Here is a 24,685-nt window from a genome sequence, read left to right as displayed (position 1 = left end):
TATGTCTGAATTAAATACAGGCCTGACGCTCAGTATTTCCATAGATGGCACTGTTTCATAACAGAAGAGACAGCCGGGCTCTTTGCTGCCCAGAAACAATGATGCAGCGGCAGGCTTCAATTCAACATGAGTATGATGTCATGCTGTGACAAGCATTGAACCAAAATTTCTGTGGTCCATTATAGATCTTGTCTACATGCATATATACACATGTGATGTGTTTATGGAAGTATTTTACTGTTTAATTTAGTGGTACTACAGTTTCCCCATGTGTTCTGTTTCCACTTGATGATGTAAATATCTTGATGTTTTTTCATATCTTGCATGCAGTAAACCTTGTAACCTTGTAAACGATATGTATGATATGATTCCTGTTTAAGAACATTGACATGTCAGAACCATCTAGCTGGTGGAAGAGAATTAATCCCTGTTCTCCCATGAGGCTTTGTAGAGGGAAGAAGTGGGAGTGACTACTAAAGAGTCTGGACAGTGTCTGGACTAAAATCTCTTTTGTGAGTCTCAAGTGTATATTAAAGCCCCTCTGTGCTGAATATTAACTTCAGCGTATCAGTCTCAATTTAATTTTGATTGCACGGAATGGCTGTAGAACAATTTTAATCATGGTGTAATTGATTTATTCTGTGTTTACTGTGGCTGAGTCATGGCGTAAAGAAAGAGCCTGACTGATTTGCTATACATCATAAATATTAAACCTGATATACATATAAAAAAATAAATTGGCTCATTGTAGTTTTAACTGAAATATATAAACAACATATTTGAATCATGGATGTCATTAATATTAACTTCAGCTATACTAATCAGCTATGCTATACTAATTAGCAAATGTTAGCATGCTAACACACTAAACTAAAATGGTAGAACGTTTAGCTGCTAAAAGTCATTATGTTGCTCACAATGACAACTATACAATGCTTCAATGCAAAGGAAGCTGACAGGGGACCAGAGTACTCCCCACCCTCAACATTGGCTGTGAAGCTGCCCTTGAGCAAGGCATTGCGGTCACCTGTTCTTTTGGAGCTGACAACAGCAGGAGGCTCTGTTTGAAACTGTGAATGTGTGTGAAGGTAAAGCAGGGCATTAGTGCTGAAGGAGTTTGCATGCTGAGCAAAACTTATACGTTAAGGTTATGCATACACACACACACACACACACACACACACACACACATACATTATAGGGCAATATGAAAGAGGCAGGACCTGGGACTTTGGCTTACAATGTGAGGGACTGTCATGCACTGTCAATCAGACGCCCCTTAGCTCTTTGGTTGGAGGAACAAAAAAGTCTCCAGTGAGCAGGCTGATGACTGATTATGCCTGACAATAACGTTTTCAAAAGCATCACGCCTCCTAAATATGACAAAGCAAAGCGCTGGGTGTGGGCTGCTGCAATCCCCAAACTACTTTCAACTTCAACTGAGTGCTGCAAAACTACAAAATGCAATACATCACTGATGCTTTAACTATTGATGTTCTCCTGTCACTGGTCCACTGTGTACCCTCGTCATCCATCACAAGTTCCTACCTGTCTCTTCTCTTTCTCCTTACACCTGTACTCTTTACAAATGAGCTCCCAGGATGCAGCCTGTCTATCCCACCAATATTAGCTGTTTCACACTATTCCTCACAGTGGAGCTGAAGTGTTTTCTTCGATAACTCAGCTCTGTATCTGAGCCCAACGGTCAGATCGATAACTGGGATAGATATGAATGCAGATCATGATTTTGCTTCACTGGGAAAATAAAAGGCTTCACAAATGAAAGAAAACAAAGAGCTTTTTTGGCTCTAGCTGGACCTGAAATAGCTCATCTTGATTTCTTCTAATCAGAATTGCAAATTACACATTTGCACATCTATTTGCGAGATAAACATGCATATTAACTGTCACATATAGGCAGATTACAAAGGTAAAAGTTAATAATGCTTCACTGGATGTGAACTCATGGGTTCCTGTGCCTATCTGGAGCCAATCAAATTTTGAATCTACTGCAGTGACCAATTTGGAGTTCCATCTGACTGTCACTAAGGTGTAAAATGCAGATGTCTAAGGTGTGAAAATGTTTCCTGGCAGGGGTACTCCCTGTGGCGTTTGGTGTTAGGCACACTTTTCTGTTTTTCACACACAGAAACGGTGCCAATTCTCAAAATCGACTGTATCCAGACCAGTAGAAGGTAAGGTTCTGGGTTCTAGTGCTTACATGTCTGCATTTGACACTTTTTCTGCCATATTCTAACATATAGCCGACTGTAGTTTTACTTTCCATTCAGGGATTGCACAATTTAAAGCTTTTTTAAGGAATTAAAAAACTAACTAAGCTATTCCTGTTCCTTGAGAAGCTTACAATGCTTTACAGGATAGGTTCTGATTTCTCCGACAGTGTCTTTATTGATTTTCACAACTTAACACTTAACACATATACACACACACACACCAGTGTGTATGTATGAATCTCTGCGCAGCCAGATTAGGCATTAACATGAAGAAGACACATGAACAAAGTCTTCATACATCAAATAAAATAGTCAAGTCGCAAAACAAACATAAATAAATCTAAATAAAAGTTTTAAGGATTGCATTAGAATGATACATTTTAGCTTGAGCATATCTTATATTAATGTACAAATGCTGAGCACAAAAACCTTCGCAGGTTTTGGACACTGCAGAGGGCTACTTATATATCCTGAGGTGCTTCCATAATATCATATATAAGTCTATCCTTTCTAAATAAGATATGAAGGGGTCTCAAATGTTGTGAAATAGTAATTGCTTACCCCTGGCAGAGTTGTAGATAATTTAGAAATCTATTTACCCAAACTTGGCCTGCTGACTTTTTTCCACGATATCCAAGTCCATGTTAATATAATTCACATACTAAAATGTTCACTGAAGGGTTATTGGTCGATGTGATCATTCCTCATGTCAATACTCCCCATGAAGAGATCCCTTTCTAAAGGGACTGCTGTACAAGTATCTACCGGTGTCTAGCTATCTACAGCAAGTGTTTGGTTTAGCCATTCTGGGTTACAGAAACATGGCGGTTCAACATGGTGGACCTGCGGCATCTGCAGATAATAATAGATAATTCTGAGGTGAAAAAAACACAATGATACCCTACATTCAGGTGGTTATACACTAATGAAAACATACCTATTAATAGTATATTACATTTTTGCCAATAGATCCTCCTAAATGTAACAAACTGGACCTTTAAAACACACCTACTTGTGAAAAACATCACAGATTTGAAATAAAAGTGCCAGAAGCGTGGTGACATAGTAATTACTCGCAGGGCTTGCAGTGCACTGCTGTAGCGGGCGAGCTAACTGTTCAGTCACAATAGCTCTCAGAGCTTCTCTCTGTTTGCTCTCTACACTTCTGTTTACTTTCCTCTGGCATTTTGCTCACCACCGCACACTATTTCATTTACAAAAAAGTTACTGAAGAGGAAAAATAAAGCCGATGAGCTAACCAACAGTTAGCAAACAATAATTTCACACACTTTCTTCAAAACATGTATTTGTAACATTGAGTCCTGTCTCATATCTGCCTGCAAACCATTGCTCTTTTGTTGGACTGTTTTCACCCTGACAGAGGAGGTTAAATAAAAAGGGAATAAGCTAATTAAGTTAAATAAAGCTAAATAAAAGGTTCCTCTATTTTGGCCTCTTTAACTCTCCATCCCTTCAAATGTCAGCACTGTGAAGACAGTTTGCTGTTGGTAAACGACACAAGTTTGTGTGTTAAAGTTCACCAAAGTTGAACTCCGCTCGGAGCGTTTGGGCAAATGAATTACTCCTCCTCAAGGGGATCCTCTGATTCCACGAAATTTCGCAGCTTTAAATGGTGTGTCCAGGCCTTTACACAGAAGTGAGAAGAAGAGCTTGGTGCTAATGACATATGGGAGGGAGACCCTCAACATTAACACACAACTTCAAACAATGCTGCTTTTCTCTACTGCTCCACCATCTAAAGCAAAATTACACAAAATCTATCCATAAATCATCAAAGTATCACACACATGTGAAAGAATGTTAGTGAGTTAATATATAAATGGAGTGTCAGTGGGATTATCTAGGCTCTTTGTTGCCTTTTTTCTCCTCCTCTTAGGTTTATTTGGTTATTATTACTGTTCTTATATTTTTAAGTACTGATTAAATATAAAGTACAACACATTCTTTGGTTTTATAATTATTAAACTGAGCAACAACAAAGTCACTATCTCTATTTTAACCAAACTGCTCAATGAAAATATGAATATCCGTTTTGTCTTTCTGTGTTTCCTTGGACACTGTTTCCTTGTTGAGCTGCAGTGCAGTGGAAGGGTGGTCACAGGGTTGAACAAAAAAGAACACTTGATGTTTTTCAGTCCAACTGCTGAAGCCTTGTATGAGCTCAGCTGAACACAAGAATGCAGACTGTGGATTTTGCCCCTAATCTCCTACTGTATACTCACGTTAGAAAGGCATCAATTCACTGCCAGTATAGACAGGAGGGATTATTATAACCACCCATAACTCTTCTAATGTAATCTGACTATTGTTTTAAGACAGACCTCTTCTACGGGTCCTTTAAAGCACTGGAAAATTGGTTACCATTTCTCTAAAACGAATAATCAGCTAATAATCTGTGTGAGAAGGATTGTGTGGGAGTGGTTTGGTTAGATTTGACTGACAATGGCAGGCCCCGCCCACTTCAACCCAGCGATAAAGGAAAGGATAAAAACACAGAAATGCTAAAATCTGTCACGTGATACAACCAAAACTGTTTTAACTTTGGCTAAAAATGATCTGTTCATGTTGGACCCCATCACTGATATTAAGAGGCTGACAGAGAAAACAGGTTCGGTGCATCTGACTATACACAGTGCTTTGCATTTTTAGGCCATATTGTATTGTTTTAGTGTCCTTTTTTGTCACGGACAACAACCCGTCATTGACTACTGTACTTTATCTCAACACCAGCTAAGCAGCTGGGCGTGGCCTCACCCCCATTCACATGGCAGATCACGGCTTTGATGGAGCAACATAACCTATGTCCCTGTGTCCTACACCGCTTGGCACGACCCGCTCATTAGCAAGTCCAAGGGTCCAAACCTGCCATCTGTCCCAAGGCTAAGGTTCAGAGGGGCCCCACTGTGTCCCATTGCACTCTGCGTGGCCCTCCCAGTTGAGATGCCAAGGAGCAGAAGGTGACATTCCAACTTTCTGTCTCTCTCTCGCTCAACTCCAACTCCAGTCAACTCCGGGTTAGGTTTATTCTGAGAAAGCTTGGATCCGAGCGAGGCACCACACTGCCAACGCTGACTACAAAAAGAGGTGGAGAGAGTTTGGTGTGTTTGTTTACTTTGTTTACAATGTGAAGAAGGAGCAGGGGAGAGTGCGGCTGCATGAGAGTCCCAAATCGGCAGCATCTGGCTTTGAACGTCTCGCTGTGTGTTTCTGTGTGCATGAACTTGCTCCCTACGCACATTTACTTATACCCAGGATGGGCAGAAAGATGTTCAAAATAAACTGGGTTTTTTATCTATTTTCCCAAAAACGCTTCTCCAGGGGGCACTGATACTTGATAGAGATGTGCAAGCCTAGCTCAGCATGACAATGTTCACTTACTCTCCTCTAAATGTCACAGAAAAAAGGCCGTGGAGCGGTATATAGAAAGAGGAGGATCAAGAGTTGTTGGAGGAAAGAGTGAGAGACGGCGCCGCAACCCTCCTGTCAGAGCCTGAAGCCTCACTATAGAGCTGACGCTCATCTCATGTGTCACCCAGACTGAAATTAGGACGGGCTTCGACAGTCATAAATCATGGCCAGAGCCTTCGCAACTGTTGCGGCCATAAATTAATTTCACCATTTAATCACTTTTAATCTCCCTTCTTCTGCAGGTACATCTTTTCTCAACTGGCCTTAAACTGAAAATATATTTTATAAAGAATGTAAGTAATGTCTTATAAGGAAGGCTGTTAAAGAAGAATCCAATTTCTTTTCCTCACTCCATTAGATGTGATCGTTATCCATTTGTTTTCAGTCACAGTAATGAAAGATTTGAATGCGGCTGTCTGTAAAAAAAAGAAGAAGTAGGGAGAGGAACAATTTGTCCTTATGGGAAGTATTTCTTGCTTTGTGAATTAAATACAATATGTCTGTCTAAATCATCAGCAATATAAACTACATTAATCTGTCTCACATAAACCTTAATGTAGAGATTTCCCAGGAGAATAAAAGGTGACATTCCCTTAGCCAGACAGGTTAACAATAACTGCTGCAACTTGGACTCAAATTAAAGTGAGTAGTAGGATTTTTAAAGACTATACATATATACCTATTTTGAAATCATGTCACATAATCTTTCCTACTGTACAGCATAAAGGTGACATACAGTGTATCCCCACTTGTGATACCGCATTCTTAATTCTTACTTGAACCACTAGGGGCCAGTAACAGAACATCTGATCAAAACGTACACAGCATTTCATACAACACAGCATGTACCCCGACACTGCTCACAGTTGGACAGTTCACCAAAAAAACCTGCTATTTCCAAAGTGATTATCTGAAATATACAAAAGCACACTGACAGCAAGGACTGTTCTGCTGATGGGTAATAATTATAATTTATTGTATCTTTCTCATAATCTCATAACAAAAAATTACAGCGTCTGCCTTAATATTCATGACATACTCGACTGGAACATAAAGACAACCTCCCTCTCAGGTATCCCAGCCGGGCCTTGCAGCAGGAGGTGATGATTTCATGGAATATTGCAGCAAGGATTCTCTATAGAGGAGAAGAAATAAAACATGGCATTAATGTTGTGTTGCAAATGACTCCACCTTTGATGCCTCTCCAGTGAGTATTCAACACAGCCACCTCTTTGTCTTGCTCTCTCTCCTGTTTTCTCTCTGGTGACAAACTCTGAGTCTTATATGTGAAGTTTCTATAGCAACCCGGTTGCCAGCATGAACTCATCAGTTAATTTCCCCATAGGCTGTCTGACAAAGAGAGAAAAACAAAAAAGACTTTGGGCATCAGGTTGACTTTGCGGGGGTGAGGTCTGCTTCTTAAACTCTATTTCTACTCCATGTTTAATCTACTAAATGACGGTCGCTGCTGAATTGTAACCAGTGGGAACCAATCAGAGTGTGGGTGACTGTTTTCAATCAATTCAACTGCCTTACTTGCTGTCACCAGGTGGCAAAATACTCTCTTTTTATTTTACTTTTAAACATCATAGCAGAAAAAAACTGTCAGCAATTACTGAAAAAATTGTGTCAAGACCTACTGTAGGCGCCTCAAGGCAACAAGGCCACATCCGTCACCTCTTCCCAGGAAGTGCATGGAGAGGACGCAGTAAACAGTCAACAGGAAAAAAGCAGGCGTCTGAGTGCAGAGGACAGGGCACAACCTGCCTCGCTAATGTCTCCCTGACAGCGGGAGATGCCTAATGTGGGTGGAACACACACAGCCTCGGCATTGATGGGCATTCGAGGGGGCCGCTCACCCGGCTGGAAATCCGGCAGCTTTTAGGCTCTGACTGTGGCTCCAGAGGTCTTTGGAAATGTCAATCATGTGCCCTTGGAGCCACATGCTGGGGCCTGGGCTTTACAACTTAACTTGGCCCTGCAATCAAAAACAGCTCAGTATACCTCTTCTTCTAATGGCAGTCGGAATTGGCTTGATGTTCTTCTGCATTTAATTATAATAATTTTGAGAATTTAAAACATTTCGGGAAATACAATTATTTGCTTTTTTTGCGGAGGAAACATCTCACCTGGTTCTGTCCAAAGGGTATAAAAATACACCTGCCATCACCTCGAAAGCTCACTAATTAACATGTTATATCTCTTCTGGGGTCAGGTTGTGGTTTTACTGGGGATTGCCTGGCAACCTTAAGGTGACGACAAGACTCCAGGCTAGCGATTTCCTCTGTGCCAAATCTTTATGCTAAGCTAAGCTACTTGTCTGCAAAATGTGTCTGCTGCAGTCATCAGGAGAAAAGACGGGGATGCTTTACTTTACAGTCCGCAACTTCCTAATCATTTCATAGCAAGTTTCCTGGAAATAATTATTTAATTTGGAACTAATTATAAACAAAATAGGGACAGAGTCTTTCAGTCAGTGCATAGCAGGTCTGCTGAACATGCAAAGATGTGAAATTTAGACAAATACAATTCAACATATATGGAGTTTACAATACAGGAATTAATTAATACTATAAGATCCCCTCCACACATGTTTCAAGACATAAAAATACTACTGCTTATGTGCCTTCTTCTATTCTTTCTCCCTGTAACTCTATGAATATGCAAATATATTTTTAAGGTCAGTTCTGTATGAGCACTGCAGGTCTCCGCATCACACTTGTGTAAGTTCCATGCTGGACCACGATTGGCTTAAAAATGATTTAGTTATGTCACAAATTATGTCACCTGCTCATACTGTACGTGTCTAAACTCCGATTTAAGGCGAGCACAGGCAAACTTTCTCCCTTTAGCACACAAATGTGAAAACTGTTTTCTAGTGTCAAACTCTGCAAAAGTAAACCATATTTCCGAGTAGAGGGGAACCTTAAACAAAGCTCTTTTTTTTCATCCCTTTTTTTAGCTCTTACAAACTCAACACAAGCAACTCAACTCAAGTAGAAATGTACTTGTATTTTCCTTATAATTAGTAGCAAATGACATCGTCCTGCCCCGAAAACCTCCAAGGAAAGTGCTCGAAAATTATTGGCAAACTGAAAACCCTTCAACATTTTTAAAGAAAGAGGTAAGTGCTTTTAAAGCATACCCCTGTCATAAAGTAAACTTAAAAACACTGTAAAACTTGAGAAAAGTGGCTGCCAGGTTGAAATGGCCCAATAATCCAAATCCACATGCAGGCCAATATTTGCTGTTATTGATTTTGCCCTGCTGTTTATTTTTTATGAGCTTTCCCATTTTCTTGTAAGTTGACAAGACGAAACATAAATTTGGGCTGCGCGTAATCACTGAAGCATCTATTTGTTTTCCCAAATATAGCCTGAAGTAATATGATTTATTACAGCTCAATCATTTTATCTACGTCTGTAAACATTTAAAAACATCAGTCTGCCACTTGTCAGAACAGATGCAGCCCAATAAGTTCAGGTAGAGCAGCCAAACACTCTCACTGACATTGATTTGCAGTTCTAATAAACAACAAGGCTAAATGTTTGTGCAAAAGTTATTACTGCCTGGTATGCTGAAAGCTGGAAACACAAGCGTCCAATAGTAGAAATGAAATTTTAATATTGAAGGTTTAACCAGGGAAATGTTTTGTGAGTAATAAAAATGTTTTTCAGGCCCTGACCAAGGACCAGTTACAGTGCGCACAACAAATGCCTGAACTTTTAGCTGACACTGACAAACATATTTGATTTCTCAAAAGTTTGATATATCAATAGAGAGGCTATGTTATTTTGTTTCTTAAAGTTCAACCAATTCTCAACTGAGCTTTTTTTTTTTTTTTTTTTTTTTACACACTCCTCCACAATCTTGAAAAACTCACTTTCTACAAACAAAAGGATAAGTTCATCCCCACCTCACCAATGCCACACAATCTCGCTCTTTCCAGGAGCTTTTTTTTCTACCTTCCGACTGAATGCGAGGACAAAGATATTTTAGTCACTTCATGCATTGTTATTGCTATTTTGTCCTTGTTAGAGTAAAGTCTGAAGAGAAACAGTTGCCTGAGTGGCAAAAAACTCTTTTTATAAACTTAAAAAGTTAAGGAGTCATAAACCTTTCAGTGCATCTTGGCAGGTTAAATGAACAATGTTATAAAAATGGCAACAAAAATGGACAAGCAAAATGTTTCTTATAAAAAGTAAAAAAAAAAATTATATTATTGCTACTTCTACACTCTTCAATCTTTTACTTTAAGGTTGATTTAAAAGTCGATACATTTATGCTGCGTAGCTCCACCTGTTTACTAATGTAAGACCAGTCCTTTATAATGTATGAGCTGCTGTCAAAGAACACCAATTAGTAAAAGCGTGGTTCAGAAGGAGGCTAAGTTTGCCATTCATCTTCATGATTGTACTCAGTTGTAACGGTTTTGGTGCATAGAGCGAGTGAAAGTCTGCTACATTTCTAGGTATCTGCCTTCCAGAAAGTGCTCTCTCCTCTGCCTGTGGAAAGGCATAATATAATCATATCGAGCCATGACAGTACTTCAAACCAAGCAGAACAGACAAGACTAAAATGGCATCAATAATATTCCAGCGCAGGGATGATGGGGGGGACAGGAAAGCTCCTTAAACTTTTACATAAGAAAATCCAAACAATTTCATCAGGAGTCTCATTCGGATGGCTCGGTCATGCCAGGTAAAAGCTTTGACATTGTCACAAGCACATCCTAATATAAACTGTAGCGGTGTTCATCTGCCTGTGTGGCCCTGACATCGCCCGTCTCTATCGTTTTTCGATTGTGGATGGACCTGCCACTCAGCTCACCCCGCCACCTGTCAATCACACGTTTCACCTGACACATTAATGACCCTCATTATGTGCCGCGGCCATATGGCACTGCGCTCTGTGTAAGCACGTATGCCTGCGCCATTGCTTCTACCCCGCCGTCCTGAAAGCAGATTGCGCTGGAGACGAGGCCAAACTCTTGGTCACCTCCCTTAGAATCTCATTGCCGTGGTTACGCTGACAGAGGAAATATGGCCGTTGAGCTGGGGGGGGGCAACCGTAATGGACTCTTTGCATCTGCTTCAGAATGTCATCCCAGATGTCCCCTTCTGTCCGGCAAGAACATGAGAATGAGCAACGGGCAGAGCCGAATAATTGCCGTGTGAGGCCACCAAAGGGGTAACTGTGAATGGTACTGATGGTGCAAGTCAAAAGTGAACTTCTAACCCTTTAAATATTAAAAGCGTCTATCTTTGTGACAATCATTTACGTGGGTTCTGCAATCAGAAAATAAACGGAAAGGAATTTAACCTCCAATATCACAAAGGCCCACAGAGAAGATTAAAAAACCTGATGTGGATTTGGGGAAACAGGGGTCTCCATGTTGGATTCATTTCATTTCTGTTTTTTTTTTTTGGTTTTCATGCAATTACCAACTTTAACGGCTTTGCAAAAGCAACTCATCTTCTTTCTGGCAAACTGTAGAATTTTCAGAAAGAAAGATTATTCCCTGGAATATAACTCACACATTTTCATGTTTTCCTTCTGTGGAGCCTGGCTGTTAAAGTTTAACAAATCTATCTACCAGTATTTCTGAGGCTTCAAAATTAACAAGCTGTATCTTGTTTGTTCACTGTGTACAAAAACAACATCACAACACAATTTGTTGTGCTAGCACAAGTCAGGTGGTGCAACTGTTTATCCATCTGCCCAGCACTTTTGTGCAGCATCCCCGTTCACAAGACTCTGGGAAGTCACTGCACCCGGCAGTTTTTATGTTAAGCTAGGCTAAACATAGCAACAGGAACATGTTCGCAGAGCAGTGGCAGCTTCAGTGCTTTGTCTGCGTAGTACAGTAGTACACGTAGTACAAGTACACACTCCACTACAGAGCAACAGCAAGCCTTTTCTACTCAAATATTTTACACACAAAACCTTTCCGACAGCAACAATGAGGAAAAGATGAAAGAGTAAGTTGCATTCAAGGTTTTTCTTTTTCATTGAGATGTTTCCACCAACATTCAGTCTTATTACTTTGAGATTAATTCTGAGAGAAACACAGTCGTTCCTCTGTGTGATACTAGCACTGTTGAAAATGTACAGAAAATGCTCAGAGAATGATTTCCCTGTAAGGTTTTGCTTTTGGTCGATTTCTATTTCCTTTTACAGACATAATAAAAAAAAGTGGCATCTGTCAAGGATTCAGGCCCATTGTGACCTGACGTAATGACTTTACTGGTTGGACTGACCCATGCTGACTGACTTCCTGTTCTCAAGAGACTTTTTTGTTGCCATTTCTCTTTTCATCCATATGTACTTAATCTTCTAATGAGCCTTATTTCTCTGCTCTTATCCATCTAATGCAGCGCTCACTTTGTGACGGTATGAAGGCAGCAAATACACATACATTTGTGCTGCTGCATTTTCACTGAAATGGTAAAAAGCAAAAGCTTCCTTTAACCGCCTATTCTCATTTTCTGCTTCTCTTTTGTGAGAAAATTCCCTGATTAGGCTTCCTATTGATTCACAGTGACACTCACTTATATAAGACATTTTAAAAATAAAATATTGAGCAATAACATTTGCATAAAGCTATTTATTCAGCGTCTGCGGACACAGATTGGTTTAACCACTCAACGAGACGTCAGGTTGCCATTGCTGTTGACTTGCACCTCACGATGCCACCAGCTTGTTTATTTTTAGACCACGGCATGAACCCCACATATTTCTCCGTCTCCCTCCTCAGAGACGTCTGCACGCAGATGAGCATCGCCTCCCTCTCTCCACTGTCAATGTATTCCAGTGATGTGGGACGCCAAGTGGGCTGGAGCACGGTAATCAAAGCTGCTGGAAACACAAACAACCAGCTGCAAGGCTGGGACCGAGCACATGCACGTCATAGAGCTCTCTTCCCTCACATCCGAGAGCCATTGTGTGCTCAGTTTGAGGTGATCCATTTGATAAGTAAAGTGGTTTGATTAACTGTCTAATGGCGAGGTTAAGATAAGAACGTGCACAGGCAATAACACTCGGCGAATGACTCCAAAAAGGTGGTTTTGGTTGATAACGAATGACCTGACTGTAAAAAGCAATCAATAACTGGTGACCATTTCAAAGCAATTTGTTGCTAATTACATTTTAGTTACCTACATAAAGTATTTTTGTTGGTTGATTTTGTATATTTGTCTTTATCTTCTTAGTGTTTTATTCAAAAGCATGTAAGATGATTCATCACAATCAGGTGGTTGAGTGACTATTTAGTGACGTACTCCTAAAAAAGCTCAAAGGCTTACTCAAAATACACTTTATTTTATTTTACCTACAGGCGTATGTGGAAACTTTGTAACTTTCATAAATCACTCAAGTGCAAGCCGCCAAGAACAACAACATAAAGCTCGTCACTAATGCTGGGATCTGGGGCGCGAAGCTAAAGTCACTCACTCGAGCTGTGTCTCTCTGCTCAGGCCTTTTGTTTCCTTATGGGCTTCAAATGCCGTAAGACAACTCGAGGGGGTAAAGAGAGAAGATGTGCTGAATCCAAAAGTCCACACTCGCCCAGACTTGCTGACTTGTGGGCTTTGCAGAGGGGTTACACCAGGCCTTTGCCAAAATTCATCTAGTCTGCAAGGGCTCTCATGCGAATATTTGGTATGTGCTCTGTGTGGACTTCCACACAGTCTGCTAGCCTGTAGATGCTACTAGAGAAATTTCTCACAGTTCACTGCTCTGCTGATATGATCATAAAATACATCAGGTAACAGAGGCTTGCTTTTGTCTTTGGAATAAGGTCTGGAACAAGGTCTTCAATTCCCAGTGATAATAGCTAATAACATCCCTCTGGTGTTAGTCTGTCGGGGTGACAATCAAAAGGTCTGGGAAGTTGCTATTAATTCATTAATTAATATTGCCTTTGACAGCTTTGTATTACTATTAAAATGTTTTGACTTCAACTGCATTTCTCTTGTGAATGCAAATACCACAGAGAGGAAAGACACATACTTTAACTCCTCTATAAACTCTTGACCTTCATCAAAGCTACCTTTCAGCCTTCTTGAAAAGCTTTGCATATTTGTAAACTTACATATTCATGAGGAGCACTTAAGTCATTGTCCGATTCCCTAGAATCCAAATCCATGCCAGGGCTCAGTCTGCACATCCGGTATCTGGACATTTGAATTCACCAACAGAACAACCACAGCACAGGAAGCCCACTGAGCCTAGAGCTGCAAGCCAAAATGTGCTCTTTGACTAAAGCTGTTAAGCTCCTGCTGATCGATTGGCCTGGCCTTTTACTGGCACTGTACACACACACACGCATGCACACGCAATAGGACATTGTTCTCTCTCGCCCATACATGCATGTACAGAAAGCATGCGCACACACACTGTAATGTTTAGGACTGCAGTCACAGTGATTTGTGAAACCATATTGACATCACAAATATAAGATACTATAGGAAATAAGCAGCACACTTCTCTGGAATTTTTACTTTGATACCTGCGTTGCTATGGATACTATTAATCACTGTCACCACCACAATCAGTACCAGTTTATCACACGTTCAAGATATTCACATATAAACTCTTCTCGGCGTAAGACTCAGTAGGATTCACGTGACGAAAGTTGTGTAGTAAATTGATGGCAGCTACAGATACGATGATGATTAAGTATGTAGCCTAATGAATGATGTACTCAAAGTCGCAATATTTTCCTGTGTTCTCTAAAGTCGCTCATCAGGAGGTATGTTTAGCTAAGTTAAGATGATTTGTAAAACAATTTCACATGGAGCAAATGCGCCCACGCAGCTTGATTGCCTATTTACCTATATCCATTACACAACTGAAATGGAAAGGTGTTGATACTGAGATGGAACTGAATAAGAATCCAAGTTTGCTCACTAGTTTTATGTTACATCTAAGTTCATATTGAAGCAGAGGCCTCATGAGATCGTGAAAAATCACAAGATTATACAAGAATCCATCTTGCAAGTCTTCAATCTATGTGTTTGTGGCCCAACCACAGTGGTACTGAACCAATAGAGGTCTTTACTGAAAGAAGAGCAAATAACAGGGCTGAAGGCTTTTCTCCATGGAAAACACGTTTTCTTTTGTTCTCTTCTTCCGACTGACTATGTTGATCTGTTTGGTGGAAGTTCTCCTGTGATAGACGGTGATAGACAGACGGTTCATCCAATCACCTGATGAGTATTTTTGTGCCTGCCCTCCAAACAGTTTCCAATGATGCTCTCTGCAAGAAAAAACATCTGGTGCAGTCAGGTTGCACTTATGTAAAAGATAAAAGACCACTGATGTATAACTACAGGAACAGCATGGGAACATAGCATTTATCAGATGGGCTATTGTTTCTTTTTTTTTTGCCTTTTAAACTAGAAGCTGAAGGCCTGATGGGAGACTATTTAGCAAACAATGCCCTTTTCTGTGAGCTTCCAAAGTATAGTCTTGAGTATTGTAAAAAAATTTTGTTGTGAATGTGACTGAATGAGATTACCTTTTTCATTCAAAAAAGTACTATCTTGAGTGCTTCTTTGAAACAGTTGGAGTGGGACATACAATAGTATTGGGAGGGAATGAATCAACCAACGGGATATCTGAGGGAGAGAAAAAACGTCGTTCAATCATGTCACAGAAAAACTATCCTCACAGGGTGATTTACTGTGAGGAGATTTACTGTTTCCAAAAGTATCATTGAGGTTTTGATACAGCAATATAATGTAACAACAAACAACACTCAAGCTTCTTGATCTCATAAGAAAAAATATTGAGGGGTTTGTCCAGCTGCTGCAGCATTTTGAAGGTCAGTCATTTTGTGCGTCCTTAACATTTTTTCCCTGATGCAGCAAAGTATAGGGATGGTAAACATATGTATCTCTTTCTTTTTTAGCCGACCGCGCTTATCTGTGAGAGTGCAGGGTGCTGATACTGTTAGTTTCCAAGCTGTGGCATCCCATTCAGATCTGGCTTTAAACAGGGGCCCTCTGTCTCGCCTACTTTGTATTCCAACGACGGTAAGGTCAAACCTCATTTGATTTAAGGGAGGAGAAAAGATATTGAAAAAAAAAATCGCTTCCCGCCTGTGGAAAATTTAGTGCTCGTGTTGCCACGGGCCTTAGCAACAGGCTGCTGCCCGGTGTTTCATGAGGAGACTCGCAACCAAAGGGACGGTGAGGTGGCTCTTCAAGTGAATCCTTGACTTGCTCCATCAAAATAAAGGCCTGGGTGAATCATCCTGTGCTCAATTAAGCTTTGCTGATCAGTATGCACCTGCAGACAGATGTGTGTGGTGCATTAATAGGCTCTTTCCTGGCTTTAATTTTAACCCCTAACCCTGCACTGCATAACAATTCAACTGAAAATCAAACTTTTGTTCCTCCTACATGACTTGGGTTCTTGAATTCTGGCTTGGCTATTGTGTCAACACACCAACTATGATTCTGTTCGAATAAACACAGATCCCAACCCCAACTAACCTATTTGTCTTGCAGTTTATTTCCTGTAGAGGTTTAGTTGAAGATGCTTCCTTAGTTGCAGTTTGATACCAGAGTCATAGCTACAGATTCAAGCATCTGCTCATGCTCCCAGAACAAGTCTGGGCATAGCTGCTGGGTCATAAAACTCTGTCAAAGTGAATAATGAGGTGGTCTCCGAGGCTGAGTCGGAGCCAGACCAGGTAGGTGACGTGCTGAGGGCAAAGCATGCTGGGAGCTGCGTGGTTCCGCCGACAGGCTCAGCAGCTCTTTGTCATCTGCCGAGTTGGCTTGTGTGTGCACTCTGAAGGGTTTGGGCTGTCAGCGGATCGGGGGAAGCCGAAACCCTTCATGATGTCAGATAAACACTGGGAGTGGAGTAGCATACCCGGCTACAAAACAGATTGGAAAGCACTGGGAGGCATTAGGAAGAGAGCGAAGAGAAACAGCCAGGCATGAGAGTGTCTGGGCCGTGAACTCTCCTCCAGTTTTCTTTTCCCTCTCTTTTATTCCCCTTCCCCTCCTCCAGCAACCTTGTTGGCAAACCGAGCCTCTCCACCAACCCATTAGACAGTGAGGTTTTGAAGTGGCAAGAAGCAGTGAGAGTCTGCTCGTTATTTCGCCTCTATTGTCAACGAGATCAGTGGTGCCCTTTCAAGCGAGTGCATCACTTTCCAGACAAGATTACATACAAAGTCATGACCACTGTCAGGGCTTCAAAGCACCCTTTAATGGAGAAGACAACACGATAAAAACAAACCCAACCTGATGATGGAGGAGGATTCTGGGAGGAAAAACAGAGAATGATACAGCCGACAGAAGAATAGTCCAAGCACATGTTTGCATGCTCAAAACACTGTTCAAATCCACAAACCTGCCTGATTTGAAGGATGCAGTATGTTTTTAATATTCATATATTGCTGAGTTAGAATTTTCTTTATGTGTTATGGGTTAAACATCAGCATACAAAGGTCAACATGCATTTCTGCTTTAGGAGTCCAGAAATGTGATGGTTTGTTTTGACTGGACTGCCAAACCCTCTAACCTTTCTAGACAACAAGCTACAAAAACTCTGTCCAGCACATCTTTATTAATTGATTATAAGTCCATGTGCGTTTGTTTGCTGAGCTTTTTTTTCACTTCAGGCATTGTGAATCAAAAAAACACCAAAAAACAACTTTATTTTGCTGCCTGGATTATTTTAACTGGCTACATGTGTTTCATTCTTACACAGAAGTCTCAAGGAGGAGGTTGTGGTGGATGGTTGACACACATAGCATGGGACATGGAGTGAGGTCCACATCACACAACCCCACATTTGGTTAGGATTAGGTTCTCAAAACAGTTTGGTTAAGGATAGCAAATTATTCAGAATTTGGTTGAATATGGAAGGAGTCAATATTTAACTAAGACTACAATCTTTCTCCAAAAATGTCATGAAAATGTGTGGCATAATATTTTGATGACACACAGCAAAGGGCCACAGGTCGGATTCTAAACCTGGGCTGCTGTGGCAAGGACTCAGTACATGGGTCACCAGCTCTACCCACTGAGCTAACCAGGCACCCCAAGCTCAATACTTTTGTCCTAACCACAGTGGTTCAGACCAACCAGTGTCCTTTGAGGAACTACTGGCAGCTACGGCATGAGCAACACACGGGTGTGTGACGTCGTGTGTAAGAGCTACATGCTGCTAGCATTACACCTGGAGTGTTTCTTCAATGAAAGAAGAGCGAAGAACGACACTGAAGGCTTTTCTTGATGTAAAATTTGCTCTTCTCCCACCTGGCTTCGGTAAGAATTGTTTATCTGATTGGTTGACGTTAGTCTGTGATAGACGGTGATAGACAGATGGTTCATCCAATCACCAAGTATTCTTTGAAAGGGCCTGCAGCCAGGTTAGATAGTTTATTCAGTGCCAAATATATTAGAAAATTGTAACCTAACTGTCTTATCAACTGGTTTAAGCTGAGAATGTCACATGACATCCTCAAATGTTTTATAATAAAGGTGAAATGTCTATGACATCCAATTACATTTATACCGTATGGGTGGTGCAATTTAAATACTATTTTTAAATACTACAGTACATTTTTTTAAATAAATAAAATAGAAGAAACCATTGGAAAAAACATCCAAGTAGAATTGGTTAAATACTTGGCTTATTTCAGCTGCTGATCATGACTGCCCTTGGTGTTTGTGGATGATTCATTTTCCAGTGATATATTGTGGAAGTGTAATAATCAAATCCCCCCCCAAAAAAAGACAACTGCAATTTGTATAAGCTAAGCAAGTCCAGAGGAGACATGATGTAATGAATTGGGAAGGGAAGTAATTCACCACTGATTGCAAAGGTGACTTAAAGAAAGCTAAATTATTAACATGGCCGTAATCTGTCAGAGCACCAGACAGTTCATGCCTGACGGTGCCGTGACAGCGGGCCCCACCCACCGCCTTTTAAGACAAGCAGCACTTTGGAGACAGCAGCCGGACAGCAAAAGAAAAGCTGGAAGGTGCTGAAAAATGTCTCTGACTTCGCAGCGGTGTTGCAGCATTCATCACTGCAGGAGATCCTAAATGAACACCAATCAAAAGGGAATTGGGGCCCACGAAGTGAGCTTGAGCCCTCATCATCCCTCAGCATGAGGCACCAGAGAGGTGGGTGGCTGTTAAAAAAAGGCATCCGGTGGAACTTAAATGGTTCTGAGACAAAAAGTGCGACAATACTTGATCATCTTTCTGGCTCAATCTTGCACTGTTAAAGATTAGAGATTTGATTAAACTGAACACCGTCACAGAATGTGTCATCACATCCCCATGGTATGTCAACACGAGCTTCCACAGGGGTCATTCGGCCACATATAGCAGCAGTATGAGGCTCTGGACTTGCTTAAAATAGTGCAAAGCAGTGCTTGCATACAATTTACTGAATACCCACTCAGTGTGAGCTTTGCTACACATCAGAGTGGCGCACAGGGATTAAAGAAGTAACGCTAACTTTATATAAAACGGGAAATATCACTGATAAACACTCAACTATAATGGCTGCTGTAAAAGGGAGGCTGTGAAAAAATACTTTTGGAAGCTCTTCTGTCCTATCTCGAGCTGGGGGAAAAAAGGACAGGAAGAAGAAAGAGGAGATGGTATTTCCGTGCTCTTAATCAAACCGGGAGACAAGATGAAGAGTTTAGCGTGGCATGTGTGCATAAAAATGTCAACAAAGGCAATTAACCGGAGGAGGAGGAGGAGGAGGAGGAGGAGGAGGGGAGAAGCTTTTCCACAAGGCAACATGTGATATTTCACACCAGCTGTAGAGTCCATCATTTATATTTTCCCCTTTCTTTTGTCTGTGAGAAACTGCTGACATTCATTTCTACAGCAAATATTGTGCTCGCACACATGCTAGACTATGCTACGTACAAAACATAAGTGCATGCCTGATTTCCATGAGGTTTTGGCGATGCAGGAAACATTAGTCATCGTGAAAATGACCTGCTGTGCACGCGTTGTACAAAATGCAGAGCATAACATATAAACTAAAGGAGCTTTTTGTTCCAGGAATTATAATAAAAACTATGAAACCAGCTTTGTACTCACATTAATATTATATTATTTAAAAAATTGACAAAAATGATCAGAGATGTGCATTAAATTCAGTTCTGAGTGACTGCATGCACACCATTCATTCACTATTCTCCACCTGAAATGCTCATCAGTTCTTTTCCTTCTCATCAACACTTTTCATTTATGGTAGAGAGAGAACATGAATGTTTGACCTTGACTGACGGACGAACTTGCAACACTGCAACGTGACTCTTGTCTCTCTGCAAGTTTGGAGCAACAACATGGAAAACAGACTTGAGTGTATCACTGTGTTAGATAACTTAATGAGCCTGATGCATCCTAAAAATGTATTTACCTTGGATTTTTAATGTCCAAGTGAAACTCAGTGGTGTATGTGCTGATCATTAGGGCTCTCATGGACATAAAAAAAGCATTTGCTGTGATGTTATCTTGTGTCTTTGGATATGTGTAATTATCTACTGTAACATATGTAACAAATGCATTTTTCTGTATTTCTAAATTCAATTTTAATGCTTTTCTCCTCCAGTAAAATCTGATCACATTTGAGGGTGCTCCGGTCAACCCCCCCAACAGAAGAAAACCCGTAGCTGTCTCTTTTAAAACTTGAAAAAGCAGATAAAATGTACTTTTAACTGAGATTATCTAAATGCTAACATATTTAATATTCAAATCAAGTCCCCCCCCTGGTGTTTAATTCCATTCCAGCATCCTGTTTCATGTAGAAAAACATCAAATCACATAAGAAAATCACAATGTAAAGAGCACTTGATGAGACCATGCTGACCAATACCAACATTCACTAATTACATTGTTTGCATTGGTCCTACCTCCCTTCTGCAGGACACACTTTTATGGAAAATAAATCATTTCATACATAAATAACAAAACATCAAACAAGCAAATAGTTACAGCAAGTTCAAAGTAAAAAAATAAAAAATAATAAAACAACTCCATAATTAGGTTTGAAAATAGCTTTTCCGATCACAACAAAGGCTTTAAAAGGGCAATTTTCAAACACTCAGATTTGGGGCACTTGTGGTAGCAATCCCCAAATGTCAATGTCTTTCTTTTATGTGAGGAACAGCTTCAGGCGGGACATTGCGGTTGCCACAGGACATTTCAATTGCATATGTGTTTTATATTTGAATTTAGTAGAAATATTTTAAAGAATGGTTAATAGTATTGCCTGCAAAAATGTTCCATCTGGATATCAGATTCATACTGCCAGTGTCCAGATTGTCCATGTTTTCTCCTTGTTAAATTACTGTCACAAAGAACGGCAAAAAGTTTACCATCCTGCTCTCATCCACTAACATGACATCCAGTTACAGTTAGCCTGATTACATGTGAATGCAGCATAACTCTCCTACTTTAAAATCCTCATTCAGTTGCCCTACATTAGTGTCCAATCCGCTAAAACAACACCAGCTAGTTTCATATTAAAATCCACATGTCTGCTTAACACCTTAATCTGTATCAGCATGAGGCCCATTGAAACACCGTGGAGACCTTTCAGTTATTGAATTGAAGAGATGCTTTCAAATTTATTTTTAAATGACTGCACATGCAATCAGTTCAAGGACTGCCAGTACCAGAGTCAAGTTGTTTTTCAAAGTTTAGAGTGCTTCAGGAAAAGAAGTGTAGCATTTAAATGCTGCAACAACAAAAAAAAGAAGATCATAATAAAGTATTCTAAAGAAATACATGTATAAGAGTGATAATTTGCAACTTACAGTCTTAACTTAATGGCTGCTGATGTGAAGTTATCATGAAGGGATGTCAATGGTGCTACGATTTTTAATCTGCTACAGTTCAGTTCTACAACATAGAGGAAAACAAAATAAGTAAATAAATTGTTTCTATGTGATTAGCAGACTGACATTCACAGAATAATCTTTGTGATGAAAAGCAGAATCATGAAATAAAACACTATTAATTTTCCCACAATTTCCCACATGGCTATAATATATATATATATATATATATATGTATAGTCTGTAGTATCTAAAAAGGAAGTTCAATAAAGTTTACGGTTTACTATAAAGCCAAAGACTACGACAAATAACATGAAACCCCCCCCAAAAAACAACCTAAAAATAAAGTATAAAATAAAATATAAGATAACTTTAAAAACGACTCCAGACAGAAAGAAAAAGTACAAGTTCCCCTGAAGTGTCTATAGTAGTTTGACTGCAGTGAGATGAACAGAGACATTGTTCCAATTACTACCTATTCTAGACAGGCTATAACAAGTACCCCGAAGCAAGAACAGCAAACTCAGAGTACAAAGGGTGATTACAGATTGAAAGAGGTGGCAGGAGCTTTCTGTAAAGCTCGCCTGTCGAGCAGATCATTGAATCTCCTCTAACTCCTGTAATCTTCCCATTCCGACTGACAATGCCTTTTATTGAATTCTTGTACCTGGCACCGAGATTGGCAAAATGTCGAGTCATGGAAAACATTAGTGTATGTATAGTATGAGCTATATTATCAGTGTAATATGCCTGTGATCTATACTTGCATCTAAAAGCACAACGGCCGATTTTACAAAGAAACACTAAACCACAGCTAATTTGATGACAAGACAAGGATATGTTGCCAGGTTCTTTTGATTTATTTTTTTTTTTTGAGGAAGCAATGACTTCACTCCAAAAATCTTGGTGCAGCAGTATTCAATTCTGTGAAATGGAAAATACCTTTAATGTGTTGTTACCTGGTGTTCCTGGGTGTATCTTTCGACTCCATCATTCCATGCCAAATAATGATGCCTACTACTGCACAGAAAGTGGTTGGAAAACGAAATAAACATTTAATGAAAGGCTTCTAGTAGTTTGGTCTGCGAAGGAAAAATGTGGTCTGGCTCGGTATATACATATATATATACCACCTGGGCACCCTGGTGGTTATAATGTTATGCAGCCCCATACCAACAAACTGTGTGTTCTGACACCTTTCTATCAGAACCAGCATTAACTGTTTCAGCAGTTTGAGCTACAGTAGCTCATCTGTTCGATCTGACCACACAGGCCAGCCTTCGCTCCCCACGTGCTTCAATGAGCCTTGACGCCAATGACCCTGTCTCCGGTTCACCGCTTTTCCTTCCATGGACCACTTTTGATAGATACTGACCACTGCAGACTGGGAATACCCCACAAGAGCTGCTGTTTTGGAGAGGCTCTGACCCAGTTGTCTAGCCATCCCAATGTCATCACAATAGCCCTTGTCAAAGTTGCTCAAATCCTCACGCTGCCTATTTTTCCTGCTTCTAACACATCAACTTTGAGGGCAAAATGTTCACTTGCTGCCTGATATATCCCACCCACTGACAGGTGGCATGATAACCAGATAACCAGTGTTATTCACATCACCTGTCAGTGCTCATATTGTTATAGCTGATCGGTGTACATGCATGCCTATATATGCATGCTCAGTCCCCGGCTCTCCCGATCTGTAATGTAACCTCATAAACCTCCTAAGTATTACACTGGGACGGAAAGTGCGAAGGAATAATGGTGGAATGTGACAAGTAATCTTACCTTAAGACTAGAGTTTTATCGCCTCTGTGAAGTTGCCGCCTGACTGATTGCCTCTGGCTGTGTGCCCCAGAGCTCAGCGTTCTAATGAGCAAAGAAAGACAAGAGGTGTGATACATGCAGAAAGCCCAAACATTAACTGTAGATACGAGAGTTAAAGTTTGCCAAGATTAAGACTTCTCGCTGTATGTGGGAAATATGAGTGGAATGGAATCACTGAAGAACCATACAGGTCGCATTAGAGCCATTAAAACTCACATGAATACAAGAGATTTGCTAATTCTTACAGTGCAAGGGTAGTTCAACCCACATCTTCATAATCTTAAACAGAATTAATTAAATTTCATGTACAACATTATTATACTGTATATAGCCTACTGCATATGTAATTTAGTATATTTTATCACACAATTAACATCAAAATTTTATTATTTTTTAGTACATCTAGCATTTCACAACTGGGAAACTTTAAGACACAAGCATGACACGTACATACTTTGCTAATAAACTAATCAATGTATGGCTGCAAGTCTTCAGAGATCACTTTATCGTTTTCTCAATAAATGATTGTATCTAGTCAGAAGATGGTGAAAAATGTCCATCATAGTTTCTCAGAGCAGATCAAATCAGAAGATATTTAATTTTCATGACATAAAGCAGAGAAAAGTTGCAAATTTAAATACTTAAGCCAGCTGAAAGATGGCATAGGACTGCTGCTATTACCTTCTTCATCTGACTTCCACTTACAAGAAAAAACAAATATATTTGCACCTGAAAGAGAAAACAGAAAAATCCATATGCATTCATCTCTAGAATTCAGAGCAAACAATCGAAGTCTAGTCAAGAGAGGGGGAAAAAACAGGAAATTGGTATTAAAATGTTTTTTGATGTACATAAAAATGAGCCATCCTAATAAATTATTGGAGGACAGGCTGTTGCAAAACAAGAGTTTTTTATATTTTGAAATGAAATTGAGAAAACAATAGTTTTAACCTTAGGGCATACTAGCTTTGAATTTGCTGGAGAAAGTTATATAATAAAAAACAAAGCGAAAACACTAAAGTGACTGTGTGATAGTTTGACAAAAAAATGAATTTATTCCAAGACACCTGGCAGACAGAACGTCTCTTCCCCTTTGAGAAAGAGCAACTCCAGTAAATGTGAAATAAAATGCCTTACCCACTCTGTGCAGTCTGTATTCTGGCATCCTATGGTCTCAGTTAAGGAATGGACGTGTGAAAGGCTCAACAAATGTAAGCCTGCAGCTGACAGCTACACTCAAAGTGAAAGACGTGACCGAGTGAAAAGAAGGACAAGACAATAAAACAACATGTGGAAAGTTGAACTAAAGCGACTTTCAAACTCGGACCCAATGAATCAGTGGACAAACACGCCAATGTGCAAACAT

General features: G+C 40.1%; 1 long non-coding RNA gene across 1 annotated transcript; it reads right to left on the bottom strand.

Annotated features, from left to right (window-relative positions):
* Positions 1-6,615: 6,615 nt before the first annotated feature.
* LOC127379642 (uncharacterized) lies at positions 6,616-24,609 on the bottom strand. The gene is made up of 4 exons (XR_007888351.1): positions 24,457-24,609; positions 24,001-24,048; positions 23,281-23,361; positions 6,616-6,798 (listed from the first exon to the last, which is right to left on the bottom strand). It is a non-coding gene; the product is annotated as an uncharacterized LOC127379642 (long non-coding RNA).
* Between the last annotated feature and the right edge of the window lie 76 nt (positions 24,610-24,685).

This window comes from Dicentrarchus labrax, unplaced genomic scaffold, assembly GCF_905237075.1.
Source record: "Dicentrarchus labrax unplaced genomic scaffold, dlabrax2021, whole genome shotgun sequence".
Taxonomy (NCBI): Eukaryota; Metazoa; Chordata; class Actinopteri; family Moronidae; genus Dicentrarchus; species Dicentrarchus labrax.
This window is presented reverse-complemented; position numbering and strand designations above follow the sequence as displayed.